This window comes from Protopterus annectens, chromosome 2.part1, assembly GCF_019279795.1.
Source record: "Protopterus annectens isolate FY-2018-M chromosome 2.part1, PAN1.0, whole genome shotgun sequence".
Taxonomy (NCBI): domain Eukaryota; kingdom Metazoa; phylum Chordata; order Ceratodontiformes; family Protopteridae; genus Protopterus; species Protopterus annectens.
In genome coordinates this window covers 1,104,347,238-1,104,371,833 of record NC_056729.1, presented here as the reverse complement: position 1 = coordinate 1,104,371,833, position 24,596 = coordinate 1,104,347,238, and the positions used below count along the sequence as shown (strand labels likewise).

The window sequence follows — 24,596 nt, the reverse complement described above, 5'->3', positions numbered from 1 at the left end:
CGGGAAGAACGAGGTTACCCCTAGCTACCATATAGGTGGCAATCCACTGAGCACAGAGGGAGTTACCAGGGATCTGGGGACCCGTGTTGTCGGTAACCGCTTGTTCGACACACACATTGCTAACGTAGTTAGATAGACCTTCTACATTGGCCACCTGATCATGAAGGCATTCACATCTACATCAGGGAGGTCATTGTCCCCTTGTACTCATCACTCATTACACATATGATTGAGTACAATGCCCTGTTCAGTATGTCTGTGACCCGATACCTGCAGCAGCTGGAAAGGCCCGACAGTTCATCCACAAACGGATGCAGGGTCTCAGGAATATGTGTTATGCTGACCAACTGAAAGGGTTCCATCCCTATTCCGTCGCATACCACTTGCCCAGAGGTGACCTGTGCCTGGCATCCAAGGCCAGGTCGAACCCGGATTTGATGACTATGCTTCACCTAAAGAATCTAGATCCCTCAGAATCACAAGGGCAGGTGACGAACACCTTGGCACTGTCATTAATAGAACGTGCTGGTGGGACACATTCATCACCCAGACACTCACTATGCTGTGGAACAACATCCCAGTACATGTGAGACAGAGCACCTGGCTGGCCTTGTTTTAGTATTTTGACAAGGATGTCTGAATTGCTTGATTCAACTAACCTTGTAAATGAATATTTACTTTACCACATTTTTAATCTTTACATTCCATTGATATATTTTACATTAGTCATAATCATAGTGTTTATCTCTATATATTAGGGTTCATTTATATTACTAGGTGTCTCTACTTCTATTAATATATTGGCACAATCCCTAGAACATATATATGTAACGTATACACTCAGACACTTGGAAAACATTATGTTGGGTCTTCTTTCATATTAATACATATAGTATTATTTTCATGAAGAATGTACATGTTGAAGCAATGTCTGATTTACTCACTGTGTGCAATCTGTAACCCGAGTAGACTTTTTAGCTTGTTCGCCTTTCAGGCATTTAATTAATACTTAGCACATCTTATTTACTGCCCAATTCAGGGTTTTAAATGTAGTAAATTGAACTGCATTGTATGTATTCTGAAGAAGTCTGCTTATGAAGCAGACGAAAAGCGCTGCAATAAACTATGGTGACTGCATTTAATTCCTGGTGGGCTCTGAGTGGTCACCAGCCGTTTCTACAGTACCTCATTTTTGCTTTGGACTTTCTCATCTGGGTCTCTGTGTTATTTGTATGGGGAATGTCAAGTGTAGTCCCTATGTGTATTACCTGTGTAATGCCTTACTGCGGCAGTGTAATTCCACCGGGTTTGCAGTTAGGGCGATTCTTGTTCATACGCTTGTCCATCCATGTGAATTGCCTACTGGACACTGGTATAGGGCTGTACACATTTCACGCCTGCATTTAGCATTCTCCGTGGATGCTTTGCATTATTAGTAGGGAGTAAGGCAGGTACTACGCCCACATCCTCCCACGGGCGGACAACGGATTATCTGCCAGACAACACAGAGCCCCATTTCTGCATATCCAAAATCCCATGGCTGCAACCCTCGACAGTACCCATTACACATCCTTCATGCGCATGGACTGGGATGTGGACGCATGTATGGACACGCCGATCTGGGTATTTCTGTTCATATGTCCTGCATTTCATGGACTCTTGTCAGCAACCTTAAACACGCTGGTGGTGCATATGTCTAACTGTGCCGTAGTCACGGCTATATCATCGTGTGTTGTTCGGACACGCCTGGAGTGGGTTCTGTGACAATGTATTTTTGGGTCCTTCAATGGACACTAATGCGCATTTGTCAAGTTAGATGTTGCTGGACTGTGTCCAACTGGCCAGTGCTTTTCACTGCTGCTGTATGTTCCCAATCGCGATGTCTGTTTGACTACCCATTCTACGTGGTGCTACGTAACCAGGTGATTTAGTACTGTGAACAAATGTTATACATCCAAAGATGCTGGTTAGCAACTGCTTCAAATAAACCTCAGACATCCCAATAGGACATATCCGTCACTGTATTTTCAACATAACACCACCGGAACATGTTGGTCACCTATGTATTCATTTAACCATGTTGTCTTAAGAGGTGGGAACGCCATAGTTTACATATCCTACTTGACGCTGTGGGTGTGCCATTAGTATGTGTTCCACAGGTCGCACATCTGTTCCGCTGTATGGTAGCGGGTGCTCCTCATTTTGTTGCTGGCAGATTGAGTGCTGTGTACGCCGGTGTTGGCACGGCGGTCCAACTTTGTATGTGGAATGTCAACTGTAGTCCCTATGTATATTTCCTGTGTTATGCCTTACCGCGGCTGTGTAATTTCCCGGTTTGCAGTTGTGGGTGCCATCTTGGCGCACGCTTGTCCATCCATGAGAATTGCCTACTGGACACTAGTATAGGGCTGTACACATTTCACACCTGCATTTAGCATTCTCCGTGGATGGTTTGCATTATTAGTGGAGAGTAAGGCAGGTGCTACGACACATCCCTCCCACGGGCGGACAAAGGATTACCTGCGAAACAACACCGAGCCCAGTTTCTACATACCCAGGATCCCTTGACTGCAACAGTCGACAGTACCCATTACACATCCTTCATGTGTGCGGACTGTGATGTGGACGACTTCTATGGACCCGTACCCTGGGTATTTCTGTGCATATGTGCTGCATTTCATGGACAGCTATCATCAACATTAAACACGCTATGTGCATATGTGTGGCTGTGACGTGGTCACGACAATGAGTTCATGTAGGTGATGATGGAAGCGGCACGCATTCCTTTAATAAATTTTGGGTCCTACAATGGACACCACTGTGCATATGTAAAGTGTAGAGCTTGTCGGACTGTGTCCTTGTGGCCAGTGGGTTTGACTGATGCTGTGTGTTCAACAATCGCAGATGTCTGCTTGACTACCCATACTGTGTAGTGCTACAGGAACCATGTTTTCCGAGACCAGAACCCAATGGTGTACATCCAATGTTGCAGGTTAACAACCGCTTTAATTAATCCCCAGAGGTCACGGTTGGGAGGTATCGCCACTTTATTGTCGGAACAACACCTCCAGACTAGGTAAATCACGGAACTTTAGCCCGGTCTTACCGCCATTTGCAATTGTAATTAGCAGACACGTGTCAATACATGTATGATAATACATATTGTCATGCGAAGGTAATCTATCTTATTTGGACAATGGCTTCTGCTATTGGCATTCGGTGCTGTGAGTGTTGCCGGTTACCATACACATTGCTTGCTCAGAGGCAGACTTCCCAATTCTGCACACTACTGTGGTCTCCTTTAAGGACCCTGAGCCAGTGGTCGACAGTACTGCAGCCACTGCATCACTCACATATGCCGTCTACCAGTACCTACAGGACTGCATGAACCAGGCATTCCCTTACCCAACTGTGGTTCATTGTACCAATGCCAAGCATCCAGTGTGGTGTACCCCAGCCATACACAGGCTGTACAACAAGAGGAGGTGGCTACTACAAGGCGGAGCAGACACCTTGTGAGGTATGACACCCTTGGTCATCATATGTGTAGAGCTACACGCTGTCATGACATGGTCCAGGGCACGCTCCACAGATATACCTACATGGACCTGGCTGACAATCATACCACCTTCATTTGCTATGCTCGACACCTGGGAGGTCACTCCCACATATGCTCTGACTGGGTTCACGAAGATGTGGAGTTTACTCAACATACACACATTGCCAAAATACGGGCTGACAAGTTCGGTGAGGACATCTCCACACCCTCCCCCCCACATGAGGAGATGTCTGTACCAGCGGTTTGTGGTCCCCAAATGTTCTGTGACACACGGGTGGGACATGCTCTCTCCAGGGTAGTGGACATAGCATCCATGAGACCAGCTGGTGACCCGACTGTGTACTCCACTATCTCATTGAGGAATTAGACCCACAGTTAGGACAGCTATTTCTTTGTAGCCTCACCTCAGGTAACGCACTCCAGGTTGTGTCGCACGGCAACTGTAGTCCCACGTCACAGGGCCAATGCCTCCACTGACCCTGGTTATTACTGTCCCATTACCATGAGGAGACCTATCTGCAAAGACATGGGGAGGGATCATACTGCGGCTCGTAGATGAAGGCATAGGGGACATGCATACTTTGCATCCAACACGGTTTGGCTTGTTCAGGGGCGGTTCATGCCTTTAAAGCATGGTTGACATTTTCGAGACAGTCACCGAGGCCATTGATGGGGGTCTTGCAGTCCATACAGCCTACCTCGACCTGGCAAAGGCCTTCAACACATTACCCCTCAGGTATCGTTGATAAACCCATTGGCTGGGATGTGAACACGCATATCACAGGATGTGTTGTAAACTGTCTATGTGACACAACCCACACGGTCATAGTTGCTGGCAGCATGTCAGACCTACTGCCTGTCGCAAGCGGTGTCCCATGGGGCCCTTCCCTGGGTCCACTCCTCTCATACATCTACATTTCCACAGTACAGGCACACACAGGGGTGTTATGGGCAACATTGTTTGTAGATGACTGCGAAACAGGTGCCATAGTGGGACGGACATCTGACACAGATATCCTTCAAAGGGGCCTCCCAGATATGCATATCTGCTGTCAGGGACATGTCCCACAGCTAAATGCTAAGTAATGCAACATCATACCTGTCGAGGAGTACTAGGTCACCCCTGTCCAGCATATAGGTGGCTGTCCACTGAGCGCAGGGGTGATTACCAGGGATCAGGGGACAGAGTTTGTCGGTCACCATTCGCTCAACACACACGCTGTTATCGTGGTTCGTGGGACTTCTACATTGCCCACCTGTTTGTGCAGGGATTCACATCTACATCAGGGTAGGTCATTGTCTCCTTGTACCCATTACGTGTTACACCTATGATTTACTACATTGCCCCATTCGAGGGTATCTGACCCAACACCTACAGCAGCTGGGAAGGCCTCATAGGTTAATTGTCATACAGATGCAGGGTGACATGGATTTGTGTAATGCTGCCCCACTTGTAGGACCCCTGCCCCATTCAGTCACATACCTGTTGTTTAGTGTTGACCTGTGCCTGACATACGAGGCCATGTCAACCCATATGTCATGTCTATGCTTCACCTACTGTATCTGCATCCCTCAGAACCACAAGGGCAGGTGACATGAACCTTGTCACGGTCATTAATGGATGTGTTGGAGTGACACATATGTCACCCGGACACTCACAATGCTGTGGATCTACATCGCAGTACATGTGAGACAGAGATCCTTCCTAGCCTTGTTCGGGGGTATGTTGTCCATTGGATGGGGAATTGCAGATATAGGCCGGTATTACATCATTATCACTGCTTGCCAGAGGTACAGCAATATCATAAGTATTTTATCTCCGCACAGAAGGTTGGCAAAGTAATCCTAACTATGGTGTAGGGTTATGGCTGAACCTGGGTCGATGGCCTACCCTGTACCTATGGACTATGAACCTATATTCATAGTTTGTCCCATTTACACTTGTCTATCCCCTATCCTCTTTCTCAAGTGTATATTTCTGTGGCACATGATTGTCCTCTGTATTACTTGCAGGTATGCTGTCTACAGTGCACATACGTCACAGTTGATGACAGTGTATCTGTGTCCCTAACACTGTGATACTGAGGACTACCACACATCCTTCACAACATTACATGCATATGTCCATTCTATTCTTCTTTGGCCTATGGGGTGGCGGTTTAAGGCAACAATTACACAAGTCCCTGTTTGTGCATGCTTCATGTTGGTGTTTGACCAGCCTCCGCTGCAGTCGTGGTGTTGGACGGTAGTGTTTCTGTGTGTTTGGCATGTGTTTTTATTGCCGGTACATCTGTGGGAGGTGTGGTTGGCACATGTTCCTCTTTGCAGGGACACCCATCCTGGGGTTTGTGTCATGCATCTGCACTTGGCACGTGCCATATGTCCTGTACTATTCCCACAGTCGTGTATGCCTTCATGCACTACTACTGCGTGTTACTGGCTGTTTGTATGTGGTACACATGGTGATTGTGGTGGTTGGCTTGACCTATTCCCATGCTAGAACATACACATCTGTCAATTACGTTGTTTAAATCAAACTGTAACACTCATTCGCCTTTTCAAAATGACAGTCAATAACACAGGAAGCGCAGATTAACAACGCTTTTACTACTGTGCACCAGGAGGCAAATAACTATGCAGTACAAGTTTAGAGTTTTGTCTTACTCTATACAAGTAACAGCTGTATGAGTATTGTGATAACAATCATCTTTGCACACCTTAATGATGTGGTCAGTCACAGGGCATTTACATCACTATAGTCCACAATATTGTATTCCTACAACAGTGCTAAGGTAATGCTTATTAAATGTTTTCCCATGAGGATAGCACAGCCTTGCGAGCCACATAGTCAATTAGAATGTCCTTCGTAAATTCTGCTCTGTCAAGGTTCCAAGACTGTTCAGATCCGTCGCCACTTCATTTCCTACTAGGTTCCTTTGTCTCTCTGGTGAGCAGCTGTACTCTGTCTTAGATAGAGCTCACAAGGCCATCCTCCTCAGTGGAAGGATGACAGATATACCTGTACATACATTTATTATTCTCTAACCCAGCAGATGACTAATGCTGAATGACATACACCTGCTGCACTGGTTACTGCCAGGGTCAGGGTTCAATCACACTGCAGCTACACTACAGGCAATTACATGCATGATAAGCTCTACTGCCATATTGTAAAATAGAATAATATGCATTATACACTATTTGCTTCTAAACTAGCACGTCATATATATGTTTAAATATATATTTTGCTAACATTCTCCCTCCTTTGATTGCTTCTATTCTATCCAGAAACATATACAACATTATTTCATTCCCTAGCCTCTTCCTCTCTGGAACGTTTAACTAGGCAAGTCATTTGTTGTACATTTCAGAAAGGATTTCATTTTGTATTAACAAATACCACTACAGGTCTTGATACATAGTCTCGGGTTACAGATACGCCGACAGAGTCCCTGACTAATACTTACATGCAAAGTATCCCGCAACAGACACATGCTCCCAATATGAGCAGAACAACACAAATGGCAATCAAGATATTCAGTATGACTGAACCCCATCCACCAAATGGTTTGTGGAAATGGTTCGCCAGTGGGTTTGGGCCTGGTTCCGCCATGGATGACACCTGCTGTATTACCTCTAGGTGGGCGTTGATATTGTTCTTATTATGTGGTACTTAGACACAGCGGTCTTCTTTGATAAGCGCCAAGACGCACCAATTCTCGCCGCCAGGGTGCAGTCGTGCGCTATTACATTTTGTGACACAACAGTTCTCATTGCATCCAGTTCATCAGTCACAAGTTCAAGAGCGAAAAGTCACATTGCTCATTCCTCCGACAGGTTTTGACAACTTCCTCTGTTCCCTGATTGATTTCACTACTCCACAAGCTGGGAGTGTTCCAGCCCAGGATATAACGCTGTCACCCAAGTCCATATGAGTCAATATTCCTTTATCTCTTGCAGAAGAATGGATTTTCAGAACAGCTTCCATTTCACCCACTGGATTAGTAGGTTTCTCGACTGTGTTCCCAGTTCTTCGAGCTATATGTCTTATAGTTCGCTTGCACTCCAGAGGCAATTGTGCAGTATGTCATGTGACTGGAGCCAGATAACCCAAAAACAACTGCCGGACCAATTCTCAGGTAACCATTGATATGCTTTTTTCCCACAAACAAAATAACAATATTCTACTTTACTACTGATGCGGGTTAACTCTGCATGTAACATTTTCCTGTCTATAACAGAGGACTGTTTATACAATTCAGGATGTTTCTGCACATCTTTCCACGTTGTTCTCATGAAGCTTCAATACAAATCATGAATGGTGCTACAACTAGTACTGTGATCTTTGGCTGTTATATGACATTTGTAAGACACAGTTATGTTACAAATACTCCCACCAACTTGAACTGTATCATGTTTATGAAAACAAACAATTCCTTTTTGTGTAACAGGTAAGTACAGTGCCACTTTGTCCTGTGATCTCACAGAACCTGTATCAAAGTGTAAATATTCACAAGTCTCAATCTATCCCCAAGGGGACAACATACATCGGAAGTCCTCCATATGATGTAGGTATGGCAGTACAAACACAGCAATTTAAAATGTTCATAGTCTGTACATGCACACGCCATGCCTAGGTATGTGTTGAAGTTTGATGCCACTCTGTGGCCAGTTCATCACGTATCACTATTTGTATCTGTGTAGTTATATGCAGGTAAGGTCCCAGCAAATGTAAAGTCAACACAAACATGGTTAATAGGTGTATGATCAGTAGGACAGTAAACCAAATGTCTTTGGGGTTGCTTTGTATTGTTATACAGTCTGGCCCGGTGATTCAGTCTCTATGGTATATCAGCTACAAGATGTAAATCAGACTTGATATCCTTTACCGGTTTGAAAATGTGAGGTGAACCCAGGACGACCTCTCCGCAAACTATACTGCAGTAGGCGCTGCCAACAGTACCTGGTACAGACCTTCACACGTTGGACTCGGCAATTATCTTATTTGGATAACAGTGAAATACACACAGGATACTGGAGTCAGCTATGCGTCCGCTTCGCTTGCTCTTTATCTGTAAAAGACTTTAACTGCAAAACAGTGTTATTGGTTAACAATCCTCTCATGTCACCTGCTAATGAGCCATCGACCTCCCGCTCTGCAGGCATGACAGCTTTCCTCTCTTGCACATGATATGCCATGCCACATATTACTTCAAGGGGTCAAACACTTTACATTTGGAACTGTTGTCATGTTCAGCAATGCTAGAGGTAGACAGCAAATGCAACTCGCCTGGGTGTCACCCACCAACCTCCTCAACTTATTTCTCGGGATCCCATTGTATCACGCCACCAGTCATGCTGACTGTGGGTTGTACATGCAATTTATATTCATGGAAATACCAAATAATCCCCAGGTTGCTGGATTGTCTGGTTCACAAAATGTGTTCTATAGTCACTGTAGCTTCTTTACAGTATGCCAGATCTAGTATACTTTATTTTACTGGGACCTTTGCCACTGCTGCTGCATCCGGATTCCTGGTTGGGAATGCTTCTACCCATTTTGATAATATATCTATAATCACTAAACAGTATTTCTTCCCTTCACATTTATTCAGCTGTATAAACTCCATACAAATAGTACGGAACGGTTATGGTGGTGTAGGTAAACCCACTCCCTTCGGTTTAAATGCTCCCTGTGCATGATGTTTACTGCAAATATGACACGCTGCTCATGATGTTTGTATGTGGTTCCTAATTCCGTATGTTAGGGATATTCTGTTAACCAACTGTACCATCCCCCCTGTTGAGACATGGCTCTACCCATGGCTCAACAAAGCCGCATATCTGAATACATTAGACGTTAATATTGGCTTTCTCACTGTGGATATGTACAGTCCGCCTTCAAGGATTGCTCCTCGACATACCCACGGCTGCTTTTCTGCTTTCGTAGTTGATGTTTGCATTGTTTGTAACATTTCTACATCTAGAATGTCTGAGGATTGTCATTCCTCATTCAAAAAGACACTTTCCAACTGTGAGGCTGCTTGTTTTGCAGCTGCATCAGCTCGTGCCTTACCTTTCCTACTGTTATCCTGTTGCTTTGTATGAGCTGCACATTTACAATTAGCTACTTTAGTGGGTAACTGAATGGAATCTAATGCATTCAAGATCAATTGCGCATGATTAATCGGGTTTACCGTGGATGTTATCATTCCCCTATTCTTCCACTGCTGCTCATAAACATGCACTGTACAGACAACATACTGACTATCGGTATAAATGTCCACACATCAGTTTTTCGCTAGAGTACAAGCACGTGTTAAAGCTATCGATTCTGCTGCTTGAGCAGACACGTTATGCTGCAGGGGTTGGGCTTCTACAATCTCATTATCAATAACTACTGCATAACCTACTTGATTCTTTCCTGTAGGACTCTTTCTACATGATCCGTACACATAAACTGTCACCTCTGCATCATCTAAGAGTATATCAGTGATATCCTGTCTGTGTGGAGTTATTTCCTCCATTTCATATAGGCAACTGTGTGGTGTGCCATACACAGGTGTCGGACGTGACGCTGATAGGTCTAATGTTGTACAACGCTCAATCACCATATGAGGTTGACTCAGGGGTATGGTCAAACAAGACAGATGTCTAGCACGGGTCAGGAATGCTATTTTCTCTTGCAGCAGAATGATCGCAACTGCATGAGACACTCTCACAGTGAGAGGGTGGAATAATAACATTAAGGCCGAGGCCTGTACTGCCATGGGTGCTGCAACAACTGCTCTGTACACAATGTGGCACTGACCATGCCACAGTGTCCAACTGCGATGAGTAGTAAGCTATGGGGCGTTGCTTACTTCCATGTTGTTGCATCAAGACTGACGTCATATATCCCTGCTTACAATCTACAGTCTGACAACATCTGTTATGATTATTCGGGAGACCTAATACAGATGTTGAAGCTATCAATCGTTTTAGTCTGCAGAAAGCTGTTTCTGCTACTGGAATCCAGTGTAGTATATGTTGTGCTGCCATAGGTGTATTAAAGATTAAAGCAGACAATAGAGCAGATTCCAAAGCATTGTTTGGTAACCAGCTTTGACAAATGTTAGTCGGCCCAGGAAGGACATCATTCCCTTCTTGGTAGTTGGCTTGGGTGCTTGTGAAATTGCTGCCTTCCTATCGCCATGTAATGTTCTACCCTCCTTGGATACCACATATCCCAGGTACTTGACCTGTATTCTCTGTAGTTGCAATTTATGCTTGCTTAATTTATGTCCCTGTTCTGCTGAATATTTCAATAATGCTATTGTATCTTCCCTACATTGCTGCTGGGTAGGGGCCGCAAGCAGAATATCATCCACATAAAGTAGAACTTGACTGGCCACGGGTGGAGTAAACACCGGAATGTTGCTAGCCATCTCCTGTGCGAATATCGCTGTACTTTCACAGTATCCCTGCGATAGCCGGGTATGGCTGTATCTGTTACCCTGAATGTAAATGCAAAACAATACGGACTATCTGGATGTATAGGTATTGAAAAGGAAGCATAGCTTATATGTACCACGGTAAGATACTTCTGTGGCGGGTTCATAGCATTCAATATAGTGTGTGGGTCTGGCACCATCGGTACCCTAGGTATTATTACATGATTTACAGCTTGTAAATCCTGTACCATCCGCCATTCCCTTTGCTTTTCTATCAGAAGATACAGGGTATTGCATGGTGAATAGTGATTACTTTGTAGATGGGGAATTGGCTCTGTGACTTTACAGATATCTTCTGGTGTCCACGGTCTATACACTAAGGGAGTTGGGTCCTGGCCTTCCTGTCCTGCATGAGGGTTCGGTACTTCAATTAATTGACAGATATCCTCACTCTGTTCTAGTGACTGTCTTCTTACTTGAGTGTCCCTAGGTATGTTACGAGTTCGGGATGTGGTTTCAATAGCTTCTCTTACATTTGGTCGCTGTGATACCTCTGTTGCCACAGGATAACGTGGGGACTAGCCTGCCCTCCCGCTCATATCCTGGATGTGGTATCGGAGGTGGTAGGGGTGGGGGCTGTCGCTACTACTGTATTATTATCTTCTTTGTACGTATGATGCTTTCAAGATTTCTAGTGTTCTGTTCCCTTCGGTTCACTACCTCAATCCACCTATGTGCTTGACGGATACCCAATTGTCGCTGTTTTTTCGCCTGCACATCTTAGGGTTGCCACCTTTTCAAATGCACAAAGTGGGACATTAGTGTTACGAACGTGTAATTTGGCAGGGCAAAACATACCCACGGCCAGTACAAAGGACAGCAATTCACTTTTTGCCAGGAGAGCAACCTATTCTTGTAGCATTTGAGTTGCTTATTCTGTTTATTATGATATTTTGGTGTTTCAGATACAAAATTACTGTTTTATGCTACCATTTAAGAAGATATCTGAGAAATCTTTGTCCTAAGATATCAGGACATTTGCCATTTGTTCAGTTTGTTTGCAGGACACAACTGGCCAAAGAGGGACTGTCCCTCACAAAGTGGGACAGGTGGTTACCCTAGAACATCTGCATCACATTTTCAGTGATTCCAATGTTTCAGTAACGATATTTTGTCTAATATACCATCAATGTCATATTTATTACCCCATTTTGCAGAATATCTCACATTATGTGCTCTCTGCAATTGCATATACTTCACGTCACCCGTCAAAAGTGGATCACATGATCTGTTTGTGCACTAATCTCCCATATCTTTTACACGACTGTTACGTAACCCTTCTCTCGTACCACGTGGTATCTCCTTCCCTGTATCCACTGTAGTGTCTACAATGACTATTTACTCTACTCTGTGTTCCCCTGATCTATGTCCAGATTTAAAACTACTTGGATTGGTCTTCGACCTGCTATCACAACTGTTAACAGAAACACAATGTAGTCTGGTCCCTGATCTACAATAGAGACAAAGAGGCAAACCCTCCTTACCTGAGCCTCCTGTTTATGACTGCACGTTTTCTTCTTGGGATCCAGTTTTCCGCTTTTCAGCCACAGATCAGACAGTGGACAGCCTCTTTACACACAACAATTCAGTCGGAGGTCTTTTCACTCAAGAAGAACCATTTAGGCAAATTCTCCCAAGCAGATGTCTAACCACCCATGCACTCTGACCTGTAGCTTACCAAGGGAATTCCTGCTAGGAAGGACCACAATGTCAAATAAGTTGTTAAAACCAGACTGTAGAAATCAGTAGGCTTTTCTAAGTGACAGTCAATAACACAGGAAGCTCGGGTTCACAACGCTTTAGTAGTGTACACAGGCAGGCAAAATAATATACAGTCCAAGTATGAGAGTTTTGTCTGACTCTATACAGTAAGCAATTTCTTTATATAGTGTTTACAATCAGCTTTTGCCCACCTTACTGACGTGGTCGGTCACAGGGCATTTCCATCACTATGGTCCGCAATATTCTATACATACGTGGGTGCTGAGGTCATGCTTTTAAAATGTTTTCCCATGAGAATAACACAGCCTTGCAAGGCACCTGGTCAATTACAGTGTCCTTCTGTAATTGTAGCTGTTTCAAGGACCCTGGACTGTTCCGATACAATAGTCAGTTCATTTCTTAATACGCTCCTTTGTCTCTCTGGTAAGGAGTTGTACTCTATCTTCGATAGAGCTCACAAGGCCATCCTCCTCAGGGAAGGGAGGATGTTATGCATGTACATACATTTATTTTTCTGTAACCCAGCAGATAATTAATGCTGAGAGACATAAGCCTGCTGTACTGGTTACTGCCAGGGTCAGAGTTCGATCACACTGCAGCTAAGCTTCACCAATTACATGCATGATCATTTCTACTGCCATATTGTACGGTACAATTCAATGCATTATATAGTATTTTGCTTCTAAACTGGCACTTCATATGTGTTTCTATATATATTTTTCTAACAACATCCATCCGCCATATGCATGTTGTTCCGCCCTTTACCTTGACCGTGTGTATTTGGCCGTCCGCAACGCTACTCTCCACATGTGATGTCCCACCTTCCCTTCTGTGCCTGTGGCACCCTGTTAGGACGCCCTGTTTGGTAGGCACATGTTCCGCTATATGTGTTTGACTTCTCTGCATAGCTAATCATCGATGCGGTGGTTCAACAACCCGACTTGTCCACATGTGTACAGTTATGTGCACCGTGGCGGTGCAAACCTATATGGTTTGGACGGGTACATACCACATGCGGATGTACACATTCTGCAGACACATTCACATGCAGCCATTTCCATATCTGTACCTGAGGTGGGTTGGTGACATGTGGGGTACATATTTGCCCGCTGGCACTGCCTAACACAATACTTCTTACCACATTTCAGGTATGCCCATTGTGTGTAGGTGTGTAGCTGCACAAGGATGCTAGCTGGTTTGGGTGCACAGGCGCATATGGGTGGGACTTACATGCTACAATGGGGCTATTGTGTATTACATCTGCATGCATGGGTTCTGCTTCTGGATATTACACTTAGACATACGCCGTCCTGTGTATGCGACAAACACGTTGTTGGGTGTGGGACATGTTGCTATGCACATGTTTGCCTGTGTTTAGGTATCTTGGTTCCTTCCTGTTGTTATGTCGACACAGCTACCCGGCTGTGTACTCTCACTACTGCTTGTGACCATTATGGTTGACACCTTTTCCAATGCCCATAGTGGGACATCTTTTGTGGAAACATCGGATTTTGCAGGACAACACATACCCACAGCAAGTGGAGTTGACAGAACTTCACTTGTTTGCCATAATATACGCTTATTCTGTTAGCATTTGGGTTCCTTATTCAGTTTCTTATGCCATGTATGTGTTTCATATACAAAATATATGTTTTATGCTACTATTACAGGTATATTATGGAATATTTTTGGCAGGAAATCTCAGGTCATTTGCCAGTTTTTCGATTTTTGGCGGGACACAACTGTCCAATGAGGGACTGTCCATAGCAAAGTGGGACAGCTGGTAACCCTGGTGACCATGCCCATGTCGCTATTGGGGTTGCCACCTTTCCAGTGGCCAAGGTGGGACATTTTCGACTCACATCAGATTTTACAGGCCGACACATACCCACGGTCACTATATAGCATAGAACTTCACTTGTTTGCCTAAATAAAAGCTTATTGTTGTAGCAGTTTGGTTGCTTATTCTGTTTCTTGTGACATTTAGGTATTTCAGTTACGGAAATAACCATTTCATGCAACCATTACATTAAATACAGGGTTTCCTTATGTTCTACAATCTTAGCACATTTGCCGCTTTTAATATTTTTTATCGGGACACAACTGCCCATAGAGGGACTGCCCTCGCAGTGGGACAGGTGGTAACCTTAGTCGCTACTCCTATGTCGGTGCGGCGCTGACATGCTGCGGTACACCTTCTCTGGGTATGCCCACTGACGGTGCATTGCGGGACAAACACGGTGTTACGCTGTATCCTTTGTTCCTTGGACGGGTACACTTAGGGCTTCGTGGGTTGTATTTGCTTCTCCGCTTTGTTGGGACGGGTACTATGTTGCATACTCTACGGCGCTTCATTCTGCACGGGCCCTGGCTGCTGCCATTACTATTATGGGCGGACCGTGGCAGTCAGCACATTAGGTTGCTCATCGCCTGCCGGCTTAGCCACGCCTCCGGACGCATCCTACTTGGCCTCGCTCACGTACACTACGCACGTGTCTGTGGTTGCGGCGCGCTCTCATTACTATGCATATGGCGCTACTACGCCGACAATTCACTGCACCGCCGGCGCAGGCCTTACACCGGCCTTGCGCCGAGCTTCATGAATCCCGGGGTTAGTTATTGCCTCTGTTTCCATTCTTTGGAACTATTCACACTTCCATGTTTCTTTGTTGATCTATTTCTCTTAATGCTATTGTTGTCTTTCTGTACCCAGTTGTGCTCTCTTAGTACATGATGGGGTATGTTTGAGGTATTCATCATACCCATTATATATATATATATATATATATATATATATATTTTAAGAGGTTTTAATATTTTAATGCTTTGGCGTTCATGCTCACTATGCATTTGAGAATGTGGACATAACAATATATAATAAGCATATTAAAATATATCAAAATAAGGCACTATATGAGAAGATGTTAATTTTTAACATACACATGGTTTTCCATGCTTTTCTACTGTTTTAAATACACAGTCCCTTGGAATGTCTTTTTAAGGCTGATCCCAGCAATTTTACAATCATACAGTTTTATTGAATAATTGAATGAGTTATTGATGTAATTTGATTAATTGTTATTCAGAGTTATGTATATAAGTGAAGTGGTAAGCATAGCTAAAGTAGATCTGATGAAGCGTACTTAGGTACGTGAAAGCGCTTATCTGTTCGTTTCGTTAAATAAAGAGTTGAATTTTTATCTTTGGTGGTGAGTTCTGCAGTGTTTTACTTCTACTTATTGCCTTGATTGACTGCATCACTCTCTGGGGACCGTACGGAGATTTTTACTACAGCAAATTTTACTTTTTTTGTATCACCGGAGATTCCACGCCATGGATATACCATCTATTGAATTAGACTACAACCCTGGGATCAGAGACAGTCAATGCAACTATGACAGTCTTATTTTTCATCGAGGAAACCCCCTCTTGACTTTGGATTTACATACCCAAACTAATGCACCGGTGGTTTCAGGTAATGCTGATAATGTGACTGAATTCAATGGCCTCTCGAAAGAGTTAGAAAATGACCTCTTTAAATTACAGAGATATTCCTGGCAACGGAGGCATTTAGAGGCTTGTTTGCATTTCAAAGTCATCCCTAGGGGCATGCGTGTCCTATGTATGCCTACGTACGGAGAACAGCACCCTGCCTTATTGAAAAAATGGCAGGACTTGAATATTGAACTTGGGTATAATTATATTAAACTGTTATTAGAATACTTTGCACCAATTGAATCTGAGCTACAAAGTAAGGTGGAAGCCTTACGCAAGGACTTATGTGAACGTTTCACTTCTGAATACTGTATAAGAAAATTAGAATATATCTATTCACAAGTTAATATTTATAGTGAAAAGTTAAAGTTTATTAAACAACGCAAGTTATGCAGAGACCACAATGACTTTACACTGGGTCACATCTTTGTTTGGCCGAGGGTGCATAATGCTTTGCACTCAGATGTAACCATGGCAACTGGGATTAGAGCTGGCGCTGCTGACACGTCATCTGTGAAAGACCAGATTCCATTATATCGCGATGGTGAGCGCCATGAAACAGAGAATGCAACGACTACAATTATGCCAGATAGAACAGCTGGGGACAAGGCAGGGGCATCTACACCTTCTAACAGTGATACTCCCCCGCCGAATCAGCAGATGCTTCGAAATACGATTAGAGACACGAGGCTAGGAGCATACCCGAAGAATACATCAGCATGTCAGGAAGACATGCGTTTTTTACCTTATCCAATAAGGCAATCGAACTATGTGAGGAATCACTCACAAAGCAGGGGTCGCAAGAAAAGGAAGTTCTCGGAAGACAGGTATGCACAGATGAAGAATACAGTGAACTGAGTTCTTTAATTTTTAATTTCTCCAAATACAATTTGACTGATTCTGATATATCTTTACTGAACAAAGGGCTGGGTTTCATACCTTCTCAACCCAGCCGGATTAATGTAATGCTCAGAGATTTAAGGTTGTTTGGACGATCTGTTGCACTAAAAGTGTTTTTTAAAAATAATGTAAGTTCTTCCGTTTATAATGTTGGTGCAATAAGGAAGAAAAGCAGTTTTATACCACCATTTCCATTGAGTGTTGAATGTTTCATAAAAACATGTGAAGGTGATTTTTATAAATATTATTCCAGTACTATGCATAAGAAATGTAATTACTACAACATGACCAGTAATGAGATCAGTTCTTTGGAAATGTTAAAAGAAGACTCAACATTAACCATAAAACCAGCAGACAAGGGAGGGGGAGTTGTCCTTTTGGACACTTCTGATTACATTCAAAGCATGGAGACCCTTTTACAAGATGCAAGTACATATAAGTTGATAACGTGTAGTGAGATAGAACAAATTATTTTAAATATACATGACAATATTTATGATTTGTTAATGTGCAGACAAATAAATAAGGAAACCTATGATTTTTTACACATAGAATCTCCATTAATTCCATCCATCAAGGGACTACCCAAGGTTCACAAATGTGTCTTCCCAATACCTCTACGACCAATTGTGTCAGGTAGAGGGTGGGCCACTTCCACTATTTCCCAATATCTAGAAAATATACTGAGACCTATAGTTGATGGGATCCCAACCATATTAAAGGATACTTATAATTTATTGGATGACATTGAACATTTGGATATAGATTTTTCAGCCCAAGAACACATATTAGTGACATTAGACGTTAAGAACCTCTTTACAACAATACCAAATGACTATGGAGTGCAGGCCTTGAGAGAGATTCTCAATTGTAATACAGAATTTAGCATAGATCAACAAGTTTTACTATGTCATTTGTTAGACATAGTTCTTGAGAACAATGTATTTATGTTCGGAAAAAGCTATTATTTACAGAAATGGGGGGTTGCCATGGGCACCCCTGTAGCTAACACATACGCTAACCTTGTAGTGTTCTACTGGGAGAAACATAATTTGTTCAATGATCCACGCTTCAAGAAGATAAAATTATACAGGAGGTTTGTGGATGACGTCATTATTTTATGGGAAGGCACTAACATTGAATTTCAAGATTTTTTTGGCTCACTTAGAATCCACTACAGAGTTTCTACGTTTTACCATGGAATGGTCATACGAAACCATAAGTTTCCTAGATATAAGCCTGACATTTATGGATGAGGGTAGCATAGGATATATGCTCTATAGAAAACCTTGTTGGAAGAATACTCTATTGAACTACGATAGCATGCACCCTAGGCATATATTTCCAGGGGTTATAAAAAGTCAATACGTCAGGCTGACAAAGTTGTGCAAGGATAGAGATTCATTACTGAAAGAAGCAGAACATATGCAAAACTTGTTTTTAGATAGAGGCTATGATAAGGAATTAGTATGTCAGATAAAAGAGAATGTCCTGGGGACTATCACAAATAGAGAACAAGGTCCATGGTTATGATAGAAGGATAAATTATAAACGACCTGATAGAGGCTTGATGTTTACTTTGCAATATACGAATTACATCAATGCCTTGAAAAATATTATTAGCCGTAATTGGAATGTACTCATAATGGATGATACAGTTAAAGCCATAGTGGGGGAAAGACCTAGTTATGCTTATAGGAATTCTCTCAATCTCAAACGGATGTTATGCTTTAAAGAGAATAAGCAAACTATTGAACACTATAAATATACTTCAAGGTTAGGTACTTATCCTTGTAGGAAATGCAACATGTGTCAGTACATAACAACCACACAGGTCTTTGAACACCCTAAGATGGATTTTGTGTTCATTCCCAAATGCTACACCACTTGTGAGACCAAGAATGTGATATACTTAGCTTCTTGCCTGGAATGCGACGCATTCTATGTAGGCATGACTAAAAGGAAATTTAAACAGAGGATATACAACCATACTTATGATATCAGGAAATGCAATGAAACCAATGCACTAGCCAGACATATCATGGAATATGAGGGACATAAGTTTAGCTTTAGGGTCTTGCAAGTGGTACATTTCAGTAAAAGAGGTGGCAATAACATGAATATGCTAGCCACTACAGAATTAGATTGGATTCTGAGGATGGGGGCACATTTACCCCCTGGTCTTAACCACACCATTTCTTTGAAACCTGTTTTAGAAGCCAGGCTATATGGATGAATATGTTTATATATAATATATTTTATGTGTAATATATGACAATATAATACTATATTATATTACATTATATTATGTATATATTTTGCTGCACGTTGATCTTGATAGTTTTTTAGTTATTTATTCATATATTTTTTTTACCTATTTATATAGATTCTCTTGCATCATTAATTGCAAGTTTATTTATGGCTTTTATAAGTATATTTATTTCACAAAATTTATTAAATCTATTTGATACATTGACATATTTATGTTCAGATATATGTAAAACAATATTGTTTTCACCTATATTTTATAATAAGGTGAATAATGGATATGGATACATATGTTTTATTGGTTATATGTATCTATATATATATATTTCCATAAATATACATATATATATTTTAATACAAAAGTTATATATCAGCTATATATATATTTATTTATTTATTCATTGATTTATTTATTTATTGGCACACTATTTGATGTACATATGGGGTATGTTTGAGGTATTCATCATACCCATTATATATATATATATATTTTAAGAGGTTTTAATATTTTAATGCTTTGGCATTCATGCTCACTATGCATTTGAGAATGTGGACAAAACAATATATAATAAGCATATTAAAATATATCAAAATAAGGCACTATATGAGAAGATGTTAATTTTTAACATACACATGGTTTTCCATGCTTTTCTACTGTTTTAAATACACAGTCCCTTGGAATGTCTTTTTAAGGCTGATCCCAGCAATTTTACAATCATACAGTTTTATTGAATAATTGAATGAGTTATTGATGTAATTGGATTAATTGTTATTCAGAGTTATGTATATAAGCGAAGTGGTAAGCATAGCTAAAGTAGATCTGATGAAGCGTACTTAGGTACGTGGAAGCGCTTATCTGTTCGTTTCGTTAAATAAAGAGTTGAATTTTTATCTTTGGTGGTGAGTTCTGCAGTGTTTTACTTCTACTTATCAGAGGTATATTGCCAAGATACACACAGATCTTACTCTCCCTAAATTCCTCCATTTTTATTTATTTATTTATTTATTTAACATTTGTTTATTGGGAAAGTCTGACTAGGACAGAGCCTATTTTCAGCAGAGGCCCAGGGAGAAACGCTCCAGACGCATGTCTTTATTTTAAGTTGTTCATTAAGTTTTGCACTCTATTTGATATGTATCTTACCAAATAAATATGCCAGGTTCAAAGACCTCAACATTTCCTTACTAAGAAAATCAAAGAGTTAGGCTCCTGTAGCTGTCCAGCTTGATGAAAAATCCTTCATTTTTTTTTTACTTGTACAGATTCCTATATGGAAATCTCTGTGTTTCTTTTTGGGCTGTGAAAGACACTGTTCTTACTAGATAATCTCCAGCTCAGAAACTTTGGGAATGTTAGGAACGCTTACTCAAAATCTCTCTAATTTCATTGTAACATAAATAGAAATTCTAGGAGGGACAGGTTAATTTCCCAAAGGACACCTTACCTGTGAACAAACAGCTTTCTTTGCATATTATGTAGTATAACAACTTAGCTTCCTTTAAGATAAATGTTAATGAATGATTCCATGTATCTTTACCTTGGGGTTTGTAGCATGCTCATTATCAAGAAGGGAGGCTATCCTGCTGACAATACTTCCTTGGGTATATGGCTTGGCTATATATTCTTCTGCAACACAGTACTGACCAATGAACCTTTGTCTGCATCAATGAATGTCTTTGTCCATTTGTACTCCCACCACCACACTTGATTCATCTCATGAAAGCATTGTATTGGCTTTATATTCCTTCTCAGTGCTATCATCTTACACTTTAAGCATTTATTTATAACCAGTATATTGCAATTATATTGTACTTTAATAAGGTATTCCACTGTGTCAAACATTTCTACTGCTTTCATACTTATGCCTGGGCATTCCTTTTAATGTATTGTGTAAACAAAGATTTCCTCCTTTTGTTAAAGACTTAGTTATTGCCTCTGTTTCCATTCTTTGGAACTATTCACACTTCCCTGTTTCTTTGTTGATCTATTTCTCTTAATGCTATTGTTGTCTTTCTGTACCCAGTTGTGCTCTCTTAGTACTGTGATGCCTGTGCACTAACCCAGCAATCAAGGAGCCTCAATCCTCACCACAAATACCAGTGAGGGGCGTCAATATAGGGATAGGATAATAAATACACAGACAGTAAAGTACAATTTCCCTTAAAAGCACAGAGAGATCACAGTCAGTCTGGGGCTGGTTTCTCTCTTTCTCTCCAGATCCCCAATAAGACTACCCATTGGCACAGCTATAGGGTCCGGATCTCAGCCTAATTGGCAAGCTAAAACCTCCAGCACCCTCTCTATCCAACCAGTGCTTCATGTCCCTGCCCAAGTAGCTGACACACACACACTTTGAGATAAGAGTTACATACAACCACACAGACACTCCTGGGGAAGGTTGGCACAGGTTCTCCAGCTGTGCCCCTTTTACCCAGACTATATGGTAGAAATCACTGCCACCATCCAGCTAATATTTATCAGCTACTCAATGGACCTTATGAAAGGGTGTCCAATTATACTGTGCAATATTATTATCCAAATGGTAAGTGCGACTGAACAGTCAAGACTTATTTGGAGTGACTTGGTACAGTATCACTATATACATGCAATGTACTCTTAGAGCTTAAATTATCTCTACACAAAACAGCCACGGTTGAAAGGTTTAAAACTATTTAATAATAAATAATAAAAACACAAGACAATACTCTGACTATACAGTGCTAGTCAACAGTTCAGAGATCACAGAGAAATATAAATATACTTAAAATAATACAGTAGAAAAGTTCTGACATTACAGAAAAATACTTAGTCTAATCTTCCTAATTCCTAGCTATTTCTAAGAGAAAACACAGTTCTAAAATCCTACTTACATATAGAAAACAAGCAGAGTGGTGAGTTGGATGTTCTCAAGACAAATGCTCTCATGGTCTCATTCTTTCTGTCCTTAAATTGATAACACAGTACCACTGATTCATTTCAGATTACATCATTTCTTTCTGGTTCCCAGGCTAACAGATTATCAGAGGTTAATAGCCATTGATCTTGCAGCTGATCAGGAAGCCAGAACAATAAAATAAATTATACATGCAAATTCTAGCCATTAACTCTGGCCTCAAAACAATAGGCAGAATGCCTTTATCTAGACATCTCAGCTCCGAGTTTTTACATCAAAGAATTGACTTATCAGCTTTGTTACAGCAGAGTGCATTGTTGTTATATTTTTGCAGTTCCACATTTAACACCATTTTTTCCCATTTAAGAGAACAAGCCTGTGGCTTATATTAATATTTACAAATGACAGAATTATCTACAAAATTCTATCTGCCTAGGCTGGCAGCCTTCTCCTATCTTCACAAGTGCCATATCATGTATTTAAGTTATGAACATTTATTGTTCCTCTCACTGGCTCCATATGATTTGCTGTTTCACTAGGCTGAATTCTGTAATATATATATATATATATATATATATATATATATATATATATATATATATATATATTGATTTTTATCACTATTTTATAACCTTGAAGACAAATGGCTAAATGCAGTAAATATGCTTTAAACTTAACGCATGATGTTTGATTTTAAATGTGGCTATTCATTTGTGTGTTAAAAGTAAATGTATGTGAGGCCTACATCCTATGTACACAGTTCAGTATGTCTGTGATATCTCTGCACTTACTAACCAAATGCCCTTAGATAAAATTACAAACCAGGACTGGTATAGATCAGATGAGTCAGATTTGTGAATCATGGGAACTCACTACATGGTACATGGATCATTATATATAATGCCCTCTGCATCACATAGCAAGTGGAAATTCAAAGTAATTACCCTCCCTGTTGATGAATGTTTGTGAGTCTGGCCTAGGATCAACCTTTATTGCAGCATGGATGTGACTTATGGCATCCAGAATACCAAAAAAGCATTGAAGCATAATAAACTAAAAATAAATTCAAATAACCAAGAATGATAGTTACAAATATATTTATTCTAAAAAACATAACAAGGCTAAGCACTTTTATTCAACATCAGTACTGTCTAGAGTCCATCAAGATTTCACCTGTTTCTGGCAAAAAGAAAGTGGGTTTTAATTATTTACTTATTTAGCTTTGTTAACTAGCAAAAGTCCAACTGGGTAAAATCCATTTTCAGTGGAGGTCTGGTGAGAAAAGCTCCACAATTAAGTTACAAATGATGCACATTTATCATTGAAGTATAAAATATTTGTGCATGACCTTACTTACATAACTTTTAAATATTTCTTACATGAACGTAGTATTTTAACACAAAAAATAGAGAAATTAACATATATTGGCTAATTAATGAATAGGAAAATAAAATACATGATGGCTGCAGGGAAAAATCAAACGGGGGTGTTTTTGAGGTTAGTAATACTTTACATACAGACAAATAGTAATGTAGCTTAAAAACAATGGTAAGAGAGATATGAAAGGAGAAATTATGGAAATGAGCAGGAGGATAAATGGGCAGAGGAAGAATCGTAGTTAGTGGTGGGGTGTAAGAGAAAGAGGAAGACTTTAGGAAATTTGTGCAGTGTGATGAAGAGTGATAAGGTACAAAAGATTGGGAAGCAAGTGGCTATAAGAGATAGAGAAAAGTAATCTGAATAAAGCTAGCCAGGTGAGTAGGAAGAACAGAGATATCATTGACACAGGTGCTATTTAAGCAAAGTTTTGAAACTATTTAAGTTTTATCTGTTCATGCAGAGATTTAATTCCCGAGGTTTGACACATGATGGGCACAGAGAGTCTCCAGCAGTCTACCACAATCAAGAAATTGGTTTCCCCAGTATGATGCTCTTCCATTTCACTCTTCAGTTGGGTTGACCCCAGTGACTTCCCCAAATGCGGGCAACTCAACTGCATAATTTATGGTAGTGGGGGAATGCATTCACACAATACCTTCCCTTAATGAGGCAAAGATAGCCTCCTAGGTGAAAGAAAACCAAAAGGCTTTTTTTTTAATTATATTCATAACCTCAGGGGAAATGTTCAGCAATGTGCCGAGTTAATCATGAATGGCAATGCTTATACCCAGCCTGAAATTATAGCAAACTTGCTGGCTGACCAGTTCAGTTCAAACTTCTCCTGCCCATCATCTCCTACCACACCCAAGGAAATACCTGCAACCA

At 41.1% G+C, this 24,596-nt stretch overlaps 1 non-coding gene across 1 annotated transcript; it reads left to right on the top strand.

The window, feature by feature from the left end:
• The first annotated feature begins 24,209 nt into the window (after nucleotides 1-24,209).
• Nucleotides 24,210-24,370, top strand: LOC122795120. Its single transcript, XR_006363743.1, has one exon. It is a non-coding gene; the product is annotated as a U1 spliceosomal RNA (small nuclear RNA).
• Nucleotides 24,371-24,596: the final 226 nt, after the last annotated feature.